Below are 13,207 nucleotides of genomic sequence, written 5' to 3' on the forward strand. Positions count from 1 at the left end.
ATGTGATCTCCTGCTGCTCTAGCTTAAACGAAAAAAGAAAGAAATAAAATTAGTTACTCCTCACTACCACGTTGCTCCCATGAAATCATGCATGTGTGTATTTTTATTATTCCATCATGTTGGCATTCTGATGTGTCCATCCCTTGGAGAGGAGGGTCACATGCTAAAGGCGACCACCGAACGAGAAAGAAAGAATTAAGTCTCTGCTGCTTGATGAGATTCTATAAAAACCATAATCAATTCTTTTATTTCTTCATAAGTCTCATTCTTTCTTTCCTTCCATAAATGTCCTACAATATATAAATAAAATGATATTATAGTTTAAGTATTTCAAGGGCAAATATGAGACTTTGATGTGCAAAATATTATCATCAATAAATTTTTCATTAAATGTTAAAATTTTGATGCATAATTAAGTGTTCAACCCTTATTTGATATAATAAATCACTCACTAAAATAACTTAATTATGCATTTCTAACACTTCATCACACCCCCCAACTAGCTCTTTGCTAGTCTCTAGCGAAAAGAGTGAAAGAATTCATGCAAAGGTGAAATTACCAACTTGAGAAAATCTGAGAATCACATGCCTTGAAATAAACTTGTTGAGTTTAAGAACACTGGAGATAGATTAATCTGAATTTTGTATCAACTGGGAGATTTATACACCATTTAGTTAATCAACCAAGGGAATTACATGTATCAAAGCTTTCTTCTTCAAGTGCATGGGAATGAGGTTAGAATTCCAAGATTGACTACCAAGAGGCATTAACAGTTTCAATCATAGCAGTTAATCTGAGATAACCATAGGTCTTTCTCTAAGTCAAAACCATTATAGTGGTGGCTTTCACGCTATTACACTTTAAAAGGCGCCTACTTTCTTATTTAGTAAGGACCCCGGTAATAGGCAGCCTTTTCCAATACACAAATGTAAAGCAATTTTTTTTTTTTAAGCTTTCCTAGTGGGAGAATCAAGCCTATGAATGTGCGCCTACCCACACTTTCACAAGTCCGTCCTCACCACTAGTCTACATAAATGATTTTTTTTTTTTTTTTTTTATCCCTGGCTTGTCCCTTTTCTAATTTCATTCATTCCAAATTTCTTCCTAAGCCATTAGGATATGGTTCATTAGAGTCCCAAACAACCGAAGTGTAAATCAACAAACAATGACCCAATGTAGTCTCTCTAGGCATTCCGGGCATGTGTTGTGTGTGTTTTAGCAAAACTTTTAACATCTTTCCCTTGGTTTAACAACTAAATAAAATGGATAAGTCCCTCTTTTGACATATACACATATTTGCACTACGTTCCACGTGTTCCATGACCTCAACAAATCATTTCTTTCAGTTCACTTTCTAGCATGTAAAATTCAAGAATATGACATTTAATCTGCTTTGAACTCAATACCAACCCTCCTCCAAGGTGGACCACAATATGTCTAAGGCATGCAAACAGAAAAATAAATTCTCTTCCACCCCGCAACTAGATTATAGCATTGTCCTCAATGATGCAAGAGAAACGAAAGAATTTACACAAAGAGAGCAGTTAAGGGGCAAAACAACTAAAAGAAGAATCGAAAATTCAAAGAAAAACTGAAGGAAAGAGGAAAAGGAAGTACCTGGATAGCTTTGAAAGGAATGCAGCCAAAATAAAAGATAAAAACTGAAGAACAAAAGAAGACAATGAAAAGAAATTGATAAATCAAGAACCATAAATTAGGATCAAGCAAATGTAGAGTAGATTCCTCAGGTACAAAGTTAGAAATAAAAGGCTTGAGCCTTTGACCATTAACCTTAAAAATGTTACCATTGAGAGGATTCATTATCTCTATAGCACCATGAGGAAAAACAGTTTGTACCACATAAGGCCCACTCCATCGAGACCTTAACTTACCAGGAAACAAGTGTAACCGAGAGTTGTACAATAACACTTTTTGATTAGAGTCAAAAGTCTTACGTTGGATGTGTTTGTCATGGAAGTTCTTCATTATTTCTTTGGACAACTTAGAGTTGTTGTAGGCATCCATCCTTAACTCATCCAATTCAGACAACTACAATTTTCTCACACAACTAGCTTTATCAATGTTAAAATTGCATTGCTTAATGGCCCAATACGCTCTATGTTCCAACTCTACAGGCAAATGGCAAGCCTTACCATACACTAGTCTATATGGAGACATGCCCAAAATGGTTTTAAAGGCTGTTCTATAAGCCCACAAGGCATCAGACAATCTCAAAGACCAATCCTTCCTGTTTGGGCTAACTGTTTTTTCAAGAATGTTTTTAATCTCCCTATTTGCTAGTTCAGCTTGTCCATTGGTTTGAGGATGATAGGGAGTAGAGATTTTGTGATGGATACCATACTTCTTCATTAAGGCTGAGAAATGCTTGTTACAAAAATGGGTGCCATTATCACTGATTATGGCTTTAGGCATGCTAAACCTTGCAAAAATGTTTTCTTTCAAAAATTTTAAAACAACTTGATGATCATTAGATTTGCAAGGGACTGCCTCAACCCACTTAGAAACATAGTCAACAGCAAGCAAAATGTATAAATAGCCACAAGAAGAAGGAAATGGTCCCATAAAATCTATCCCCCAACAATCAAAAATTTCAATCACTAGTATGGGTTGCATAGGCATCATATTTCTCCTAGTGATTCCTCCTAATTTCTGACAAGGTTCACAAGTTTTACAAAAACTAAAGGCATCTTTGAACATGGTTGGCCAATAAAATCCGCTTTGAAGAATTTTGGCCACTGTTTTGTAGGCTGAAAAATGCCCACCACAAACTTCCGTATGGCAAAAATTTAAGACACCAGAAATTTCATCATTGGGCACACACTTCCTAATGATTTGATCTGAACAATACTTGAAAAGGTAAGGATCATCATAAAAGAACGATCTCACCTCATGCATGAATTTCCGTATATCTTGAGTGCTTCAATGAGGTGGTGTTTGTCCTGTCACTAAGAAATTTACTATATCAGCAAACCAAGGCAAATTTTCAACTAACATAAGATGTTCATCAGGAAAAGAATTAAGAACAGGTGTCGGTTGTTCAGTTTTAGCAACTGTGAGCCTAGACAAATGGTCGGCTACCACATTCTCTACTCCTTTCTTTTCCTTGATGATAATATTGAACTCCTGGAATAAAAGTATCCATCTAATCAACCTTGATTTTGCATATTTCTTTGTCAATAAATACTTGAGAGCTGCATGGTCAGTAAAGATGACTATAGGAGAACCAAGAATATATGCACGAAACTTCTCTAAAGCAAATACCACAGCAAGTAATCCTTTTTTAGCAGTAGAATAATTTTTTTGAGCAAAATTCAAAGTTTTACTTGCATAGTAAATGACATAAGGAAGTTTGTTCCTACGCTGTCCAAGAACAACTCCTATAGCAAAATCACTTGCATCACACATGATTTCAAAAGAAAGTGACCAATCAGGAGGTTGAAGAATAGGAGCAGTGGTTAGCAAAGTTTTAAGCCGACAAAAAGCTTCTTGACACTCGGGTGTCCAATCAAATTTTACATCATTCATCAATAGCTTACATAGAGGCTTAGAAGTAGAGCTAAAGTTTTTGATAAATCTCCTATAAAAACCCGCATGCCCAAGAAAATATCTAATGTCTTTTATTGACTTAGGTGTAGGAAGTTTAGAAATCAACTCAATTTTTGCTCTATCTACTTCAAGTCCTCTAGATGAAACAATATGTCCCAGAACAATGCCCTGTTGTACCATGAAATGACACTTCTCCCAATTAAGTAGCAATTGCTTCTCTTCACACCTGGCCAAAACAGCTTGTAAATTGGTTAAACAACTCTCAAATGAATCACCAAATACAGAAAAATCATCCATAAACACTTCTAGGGTGTTCTCAATCATGTCACTAAAAATGCTAAGCATGCATCTTTGAAAAGTTGCTGGTGCATTGCATAAACCAAAAGGCATTCTCCTAAAAGCAAAAGTACCAAAAGGACAAGTAAATGTGGTCTTTTCTTGATCCTTTGGTGCTATTTCTAATTGATAGTAACTAGAGAATCCATCTAAGAAATAATAAAAAGCATGTCCAGCAACTTTTTCTAACACTTGATCAAGAAAAGGCAAAGGAAAATGATCTTTCCTAGTGGCGGCATTCAACTTCCTATAATCTATACACATGCGCCAACCAGTAGGAATTCTAGTAGGAATTGATTCATTTTGCTCATTTTTAACAATGGTAAGCCCATATTTTTTTGGAACTACATGAATGGGACTTACCCACTTGCTATCCGAGATGGGGTAAATGATACCCACATCAAGCAATTTCAACACCTCATCTTTAACCACTTCCTTCATTGTGGGATTCAACCTTCTTTGCATTTCCCTAGAAGGCTTTGCATCATCTTCTAAATAAATCCTATGGGTACACTCCAAGGGACTTATACTTTTTATATCAGACATTGTCCAACCAATAGATGTTTTATGCTTCTTAAGCACATCTAGCAATTTATCTTCTGGTTCGCTAGTTAAGTGAGAAGAAATTACCATAGAGAAGGTGCTTTGTGGTCCTAAGAAAGCATACTTCAACTCCAATGGAAGAGGTTTGAAGTCCAAAGTTGGGGATTACTCCTCCGAAGGCTTGAGGGTTGATGTCAATGGTGGAAGTTACTCAAATTTTGGCCTCCATGGTGGTGTAACTTGCTGACCTATTGAGGAAACAAGAGATGAGTTATTAACATTATCAAATATTTTCAAATCTTCTTCAAATTCCTCTAAAGAATCAATAAGTTGAAAGTAATGTGCAGAATTTTCATCAATGAAATTTTCCAGCAAATTCACTTCATGAACTTCTTCAACTTCTTACGGCTGCCTGCAAAGATTAAAAATATTTAGCTCCAAGGTCATATTTCCAAAACTCAACTTTAAAACTCCACTTCTACAATTTATGAGTGCATTAGAAGTAGCCAAGAAGGGTCTTCCTAAGATAACAGGTGCTTGGAAAGTAGAATGATTAGTCAATTGCATGTCGAGTACGACAAAGTCTACTGGATAGTAGAATTTGTCTACTTGAACCAAAACATCTTCCACAACACCCCTAGGAATCTTAATAGACCTATCAGCCAACTGCAATGTGATAGAAGTAGATTTCAACTCACCCAATCCAAGCTGAACATAAACATTATCAGGCAATAAGTTCACACTTGAACCTAAGTCTAATAATGCTTGGCCTATTTTTGAGCTCCCTATCATGTAAGCTATGGTAGGGGATTCTGGGTCCTTGTATTTGGGAGGAGTGTTGGTTTGGATAATAGCACTAACCTGCTCAGTAAGAAAAGCTTTCTTTTGCACATTCAATTTTCTTTTTACGGTGCATAAATCTTTTAAAAATTTAGCATAGGTAGGAATCTGTTGAATAGCATCTAACAATGGTATATTAATCCTAACTTGCTTAAAAATTTCAAGAATTTTAGCGTGATGCTTATCTTTGTGCAAAGGGGTTAACCTTTGAGGAAAAGGTGCAAGTGTAGTGCTTGGGACACTTTCAGATTCCAAAGGATCATGTGCCTTATTTTCAGAAAGAGGTTTAGAAGTGTTACCATTCTTTTCTACCTCTTGAGCTGGAATGCCAATCACCTTACCACTTCTCAAAGTTATAATAGCCTTGACTTGCTTGACATTTGAATCTCCTGCCACACTTTGAAATTGGTGGTTTTGGCCTTGGGGATTAGGCTGAGATTGTGCAGGGAACTTCCCTTTCTCTTGAGCACTCATGGTTGTAGTCAACCTTGTGACTGACCCTCGAATCTCAACAATGGCTTGTGAATTTTAACTGTTGATAGCAGCTTGGCTTTGCATGAATTGCTGAAAATTGGTGGACAGCTGTTGGAAGTTGGTGGATAATTGCTGGAAATTGTCTTCAAGGTTCTTTTTCTGAGCTGGGACCATGTGGTTGGCATATTGAGATGGTCCTGAACCTCCTGGGGTAGTGTAGGGTACAATTTGTGAAGGACCAGCTATGTTGGATGTAGGTAAAGCAGCTTGATCACCTCTCCAACTGAAATTAGGGTGATTTTTCCATCCCGAATTGTAGGTGTTAGAATAAAGACCTGAAAAAGATTTAGCAACCATATTAACAACATTAGATTGATCCAAAAGAACTTCCTTAAAAGCTGGAATGGTTGGGCAATCATTAGTTGAATGCCCTTGGCCCTCACAAATATTACAGCTCAAGGTAATCTGAGGTACAGCTTGTACTTCATTCACTTTCTTCAGTTTTATGGTTTTTAATATTTTAGAAATCATAGTCAACCTAGCATTCAAATCATCTACTTCTCTCAGATTATATTTCCTACCCCTTGAAATTGTCCTTGAACTTTTCGACCTATCATGAACATCAGATGTATCCCATGATTGTGCATTTTCAGCTAGATAATCAAAATATTCAAAAGCTTACTCAGGTTCTTTGTTAAAAAAACGCTCCATTACACATGGTCTCCACAAATGGTCTCATTTTTTGTTGCAACCCCTCATAAAAAAAACTAATGACCCTCCAATTCTCATATCCATGATGAGGACATGCATTTAAAAGGTCTTTGAATCGTTCTCAACAATGATAAAATGTTTCCACATCCTTTTGGCAAAAATTCATGATCTGTCTTTTCAAGGCATTGGTTCTATGCATGGGAAAAAATTTCTTTAAAAATACAGTTTGCATTTCTTGCCAATTGGGACTTGGTCTTAAGGAATTCAACCATGTCTTAGCCTTGTCTTTTAAGGAAAATGGAAACAGTTTCAATCTTATGACCTCATCAGTGCATGTTCTATCCATGAATGTGGAACACACTTCTTCAAACTCTTTGATATGCAAATAGGGGTTTTCAGATTCCATACCATGAAAGTGTGGTAATAATAGAATCGTCCCGGGTTTGAAATTAAAAGCATTTGCATTAATAGGTAAAATGATGCAAGAAGGTGTGCTAGTCCTAACAGGCTGAAGATATTCTCTAAGTGTCCTGTTTGGATTCTCCACTTCCCTATCATGATGCTCATTTTCAGCCATGATGCTATCAGTGTCTGATGATGATTCAACAGAAGATGATGCAGAGCTAAAAGATGTCAATGATTCTATCCTAAACAGTCGAGATGTATGGTCTCTAGTCCAACCAGTCATACAAACAAGAGCAGATAATCAAAGACCATGAAAAATAAACAGAGAGAAGGGAAAAAGATTAGATGTCACCCAGGCTGTGAAAAGGTTCACAGCTCCACAAACGTCCTCTCAGCAGTAGAGGAATGCTCTAATAAGCACCAGTTGTCCCCGGCAACGACAACAAAAACTTGACTCAGTTTCGAATGTGCTTCCAAGTGTAGAAGTGTCAAGTTGTATCAAGGATTAGTCCAGGATCGTATTCCACAGGGACAAAGGGTTATCAAAGCGTATATGAGATTTTTGAGTAACGAATGTGTCGACTATGAGAGATAAAAATAAAATTAAAATGCAATGCAAAAAAAATAATCGAAGTTGAAATTAGAGTTTCTAATGAAAAAGACAAATTAACAAACACTTGGATTGGGTTTGAGACTCTCTTTATTTTGGATTCTTGATAATTTTCTCGATTAACAACCCAATCAAGGCATTGATAATTGGAAGATAAAAAGTTAAGCTCAAATTTTGCAATATTTTCCAAAGGGATTCTCTACTTTACTAGTCAAACACACATTAACAAACAACTGAAAGAGGCCTTGATAGTTTTCAAGCTTTTGTTGTGCTTATGCCAACAACAAAATAAGAGCAAGAGCCGCAATCTATTTTCAATTTAAATCCGACTAGTAACATAGTGAAATCAACAATTATCAACAAAATATTGCATCGATCTAGAATCCAAAACAAATCAAGCTTCATTCCACAACCCAAGCTTCAAAAATTAGCTACACATGATAATTCTAACAACAAAGATTAATCTAAGTAAAGCCATAACAAAAGCTAAGAGAGACAGAAACCCAAAATGGAAATAAACACCAAGCTGAAACTGAACAAGAAACTGCCTCTCATTCCGCAACAAAAAAAGGCTAATAACGTAAAGTAAAAAAAGAAAAAGACCAGCTGAAAGCAAAAAAAATAAAACTAAGAACTAACTACTGAGATCAAAAAGAAGAAGTGGAAATTAATGAAAGAAGCCGTCTAGGTCTAAACGAAATGAAAGCTACTCTTTCAAGAAATAAAAACTCTGCTCATGTGCCCGTCTAACACGAAAAGGAAAAGAAATAATATTCAAACCAGCTGCTGCGCCTACCTCCTAAACGAAAGTAAGAAAATGAGTAAAAACAAAAACTGCCGCCTCCAGCTACAAGAAAAAGAAAGAAATGAAAAAGACTCAGCCCAAAACTAAGAACAAGTTACAAGAAGCAAGAGGAAAGCTATAAGTAAACCAAGCGGGAGTGAAAACTCACGCTCTTCAGCAAAAGAAATAACTAAAAGAAACTCAAAACTTCAGCTAAGAACGAATGAGAAAACAACAGTCGTCCACCCTACTGTCTGAACGGAAGAAAAAATAAATAAATAAATAAACTCCAACTAAACCCTGCTGCTTCTAGCTAAACGAATGAAAACCAGATGAAGTAAGTGACAAAACCAGCCGCTTCTTTAGTCTAAAAATGAAAAAGAAAGAATAATAAAACTCTACTCTACTGCTTCTCCGTCTAAACGAAAGCAAGAAATAATGTAAAAGCCAAAATCGGACAGCTGCCCTGCGTCTAAACGAAAAGAAAGGAAAATAAAAACTCAGCCCACTCTACTGCTACCAGGTCTGGAACGAAAACAAAATAAAGCTTGAAAACAAAAACTGCCGCCTTGCATCCAAATGAAAAAGAAGAGAAAATAAAAACTATAGTCGAATGAGAACCAAAAGAGAAGAAAAAAAAATAGCCTGAAACAAAAGAAAGAAAATAACAACTCCAAGCTAAGCTACTCTGCTGTCCGAATGAATGACAAAAGAAAGAGAGAAAATCATCAATAAAAGCTTCTGCTCAGCATCTTCAACGTTCCAGCGCATACCCATGTGCTGTTGTAGAACCAATCAAAAGGAATAAAACCTGCTGTCTTCAACGTGCTTCCATGCAAAAGCTAAAACCGAATCCTCAATGCTTCAACAGTCAGCATCCGATCTCTATTTGGTGCCAGCGTGATCTCTTCTGTCAAAACTGAGGGCCTGCTATTCCAGTTGCTGCACATCTGAGTGGTCCCCAGGTGTAGAACCGAAAAGCACTCCAGCATGTTCTCTTCTTTGAGCGAAGTCCAGCTCTGTCAAAGTTGAGAGCTAGCAGGTTTATTCTTCTGCTGACCTGCTGCTACTGCACGTCCGAGTGCTTCCATCTCTCAACTTCACATGCCAAAAGTTGAAACCGAATAATCCTCTAGTCTAGGTATGAAATGAAAAGCTCCAGCCAGTCTGTCTATGCATGATCCCATGTGATCTCTTGCTGCTCCAGCTTAAACGAAAAAAGAAAGAAATAAAATTAATTACTCCCCACTACCACGTTGCTCCCATGAAATCATGCATGTGTGTATTTTTATTATTCCATCATGTTGGCATTCTGATGTGTCCATCCCTTGGAGAGGAGGGTCACATGCTAAAGGCGACCACCGAACGAGAAAGAAAGAATTAAATCTCTGCTGCTTGATGAGATTCTATAAAAACCATAATCAATTCTTTTATTTCTTCGTAAGTCCCATTCTTTCTTTCCTTCCATAAATGCCCTACAATATATAAATAAAATGATATTATAGTTTAAGTATTTCAAGGGCAAATATGAGACTTTGATGTGCAAAATATTATCATCAATAAATTTTTCATTAAGTGTTAAAATTTTGATGCATAATTAAGTGTTCAACCCTTATTTGATATAATAAATCACTCACTAAAACAACTTAATTATGCATTTCTAACACTTCATCAAACATATTTAAACTTATATAGTACTTATCAAGTCTCAAACAAAACATAGATGTCCAAAGTCAACGTACTTCATTTGAATGTTAATTACAATACATTCGAACTTAATGAAATTATGATGGAACGTATTATAACTAATGGATATACATTCATTAAAAGGTTCAAACGTTCAAACTTAACACATTCATTAAACATTAATGGATATACATACCAACTTGAAAATGCGTTCAAAGCTATTATACATAGGAAAATGCTTTTATGGCCCCTAATTTATACCACTCATTATATATGTCCCTTGATGCGGGATCATAATGTGGTGCCACATGGCTTATTAAAAAAATTAAAGAATATGTATAACACAAACATAAAAAGGTAGAATGAAATTAGGATTTTAGTCTTCCTTTTTTTATTGTATTTTTAGAGTTTTTTTTTTTTTTTCTTTTAGTATCATGTATTTTTAAAAAAAATTTAATAATCCACGTGGTGGCATGTCAATGAAGAAAAATGAGTAGTATAAACTAGGAGTAAAGTAACATGATTACCCTAATGAGAAAATGTTCGACTGTTAATGATAATAATATCATGTTTGAAGTACTTACATCAGATACTTGGAACATATGATTATAATATATATGGTCAAATGTAAAAATAGAAGTTCGAACACAAATGATCATGTTCAAACACAATTCTAACATTCAAATTTAACATCAATCAAATGTTTGAACATTAAAGGAAATAAGTTTGAATGTTAATTATATATAATATGTTCTAACTTATAGCAAAAGATATTATCGATAAAAATGAAGCGCAATAACATATTCAAACTTAAATTCCAAGAAAAATGAAATGCTTCATTTTCTTTAGGAGTTTATATATACACAATATATCAACAATAATGATAATAAGTTATTCTAAAGTGTTTGCTAGCTCTTGTGTAGTCTCTCACTAGTTGAGAGTTTTTCTCTAGAATAGAGTACGTTCTCTTTGGCTGGTTTTTTGCTAGCTCAACAAAGAGTCCAATGGAAGAAGAATTATCAAGGCAGTGGGAAAAGCTAAGCCTAACAGAAAGGGAAAGGGAGTGGGTGTCTCTAGCTCCCCATAACATGCCAACAGCCCGTAAACAAGTCCCTTCATGTCTAATGGTAATGATAATGGCCGAGAAGATTATTAACAAGGAGCCTTTCAAGAGCACTATGGCCAAAATTTGGAGATGCACAAGCTGGATCTAGTTCTCAGAGGTGGGTCCAAACAAGTTCCTTGTCGAGTTTAATAGTGATCAGGATATGCAGAGAGTGGTGGAAGGAAGACTGTGGGCTTTCGATTGGTGGCTCTTGTGTTTACAAGCATATGATGGCTCTAAGTCCATTAACGAGATAGTTTTCAACAAAGAGGAGTTTTGGCTGCAGGTTTATGACATGCCCCTTAGCTGTATGACACAGGAAACAGGATTACAACTCGGTAGCTATGTGGGAAGAGTGCTAAAAGTTCATGCAGATGACAGAGGCATTAGTTGGGAGAAGTTTTTACGTATAAGGGTTGAGGTGGATATCACAAAAGCTCTATTAAGGGGTACTTTTCTCAATGTGGAGGGAAAGAAGTGTTGGGTGCCATTCAAATATGAGAGACTACCGTCAATATGCTTTAAGTGTGGAACCATCAAACATAACCATCTAGCTTGCTTGAGCGCAACCAGTGGGGGAGGAAGCCAACAATATGGGGCCTGGCTGAGGGCGCGGGCCACCAGAGACAGTGACTTGCAATTAAAGAAGTATGGGGAAGTTGTGGATTTAGAAGGACAAGTGCATACTCAGCCATGGAGAAGAGAGACAGAGGTCAGGGAAGACCCCCAGGGAGGAAATCCAGCTATCACAGATGTGTGTCAGGAGAGGAACTTAGCTTCAGACAGGCTGGACTGCAAGACAGTCGACAGAAGTGACATACAGGGGGTAGGGAGGTTGACTAGGCAAGGAAACTTCCCTAGACAAGCTAGCACAAAAAAACTGGCGGGAAAAAGAGTCCCTCCACTAAACCCTCCAAATGTTCCCCATAATACACTAGAAAGGAGGCATGACGAGCAAACAAGGCCTACAGGAGAAGTACACACTCCACTAATAGCTAAAGGGGTAGTACAACATGGGATAACTAGTACTAAGACCCCAACTGACTTAGTTACATAGATTCATTCCATTGAGAATTTCCTGTTTGACCATCTAAAAGCATTGAATCAACCAAAGAAGGACCCTACATGGAGAAGATGCGAAAGAAATTTGAAAGCTGAAAACTTTTCACCAAGACTGGGAGGAAGCTCATCAGGCGTGCCACACAGCAGAAAGAGAGCCAAAGTCCAATTCTAAAGAGAAGCAAAAGAATTGCAACATCCTGTGCAAACCATAGTAAGAACAAAAAAATAAAGATTGAGAATGAGGGATTTGAAAACAATGAAATCACAAACATGGTGGAGGCTGGTTTACAGCCCCACCAAGATCAATGAGCTTCATCAGTTGGAACGCACTTGGGCTTGGGAACCCACGGGGAGTTTGAGTACTTCGAGACATGGTTCGAAGAGAAGATCCCACAATCCTGTTTCTACAAGAGACAAGATTGAGTGTCACCAGAATGGAGAAAATTAAGTATATTCTAGGCTTTCCAAACTGTTTAGCAGTGAGTAATGATAGAGGAGGGGGGGCATTGCTCTTTTATGGAAAAACATCATTGACCTTAAGATTATCCAATATTCAAAGGCTCATATTCACGCTGAAATTAAATTGCAAGAGGAAAGGGAAGCTGTCTGGTATTTGACTAGAGTGTATGGTCACCCAGAAGTTGCAAGAAGACATGATACCTGGTCTTTAATAAAGTCCCTCATAGTACCAACAGGTTGTGCTTGGCTTTTAATGGGGGATTTTAATGAAATTTTGCACATGGGGGAGAAAAGGGGAGGAAGATGCAGACCTGAGTGGCAGATGGAGGACTTTAGCGACATGCTTGTTGAGTGTAGACTATTGGATTTGGGGTTCTGTGGACCCCAATTCACATGGTGGAATGGGAGATAGAAAGAACACAGTGTGTCTGAAAGGTTAGATAGATTCTGTGCTAATCAAGATTGGAGTTCCCTATTTTCTATGTGGCATGTTGTTCATATGCCAATTGCCTACTCAGACCACCTTGCTGTTATTTTGAAACCCCAAGCTGATCCCAGTCTAGGTAGTAGAGGGCCTGGATTCAGGTTTGAGGCCATGTGGACTGAGACAGAAGGATGCAAACAG

The 13,207-nt window shown here is 37.0% G+C and overlaps 1 non-coding gene across 1 annotated transcript; it reads left to right on the forward strand.

Annotated features, from left to right (window-relative positions):
* Positions 1-6,548: 6,548 nt before the first annotated feature.
* Positions 6,549-6,656, forward strand: LOC122308624. The gene has a single exon (XR_006242143.1). It is a non-coding gene; the product is annotated as a small nucleolar RNA R71 (small nucleolar RNA).
* Positions 6,657-13,207: the final 6,551 nt, after the last annotated feature.

The sequence above is a fragment of the Carya illinoinensis genome, chromosome 4 (genome assembly GCF_018687715.1).
Source record: "Carya illinoinensis cultivar Pawnee chromosome 4, C.illinoinensisPawnee_v1, whole genome shotgun sequence".
Lineage (NCBI taxonomy): Eukaryota > Viridiplantae > Streptophyta > Magnoliopsida > Fagales > Juglandaceae > Carya > Carya illinoinensis.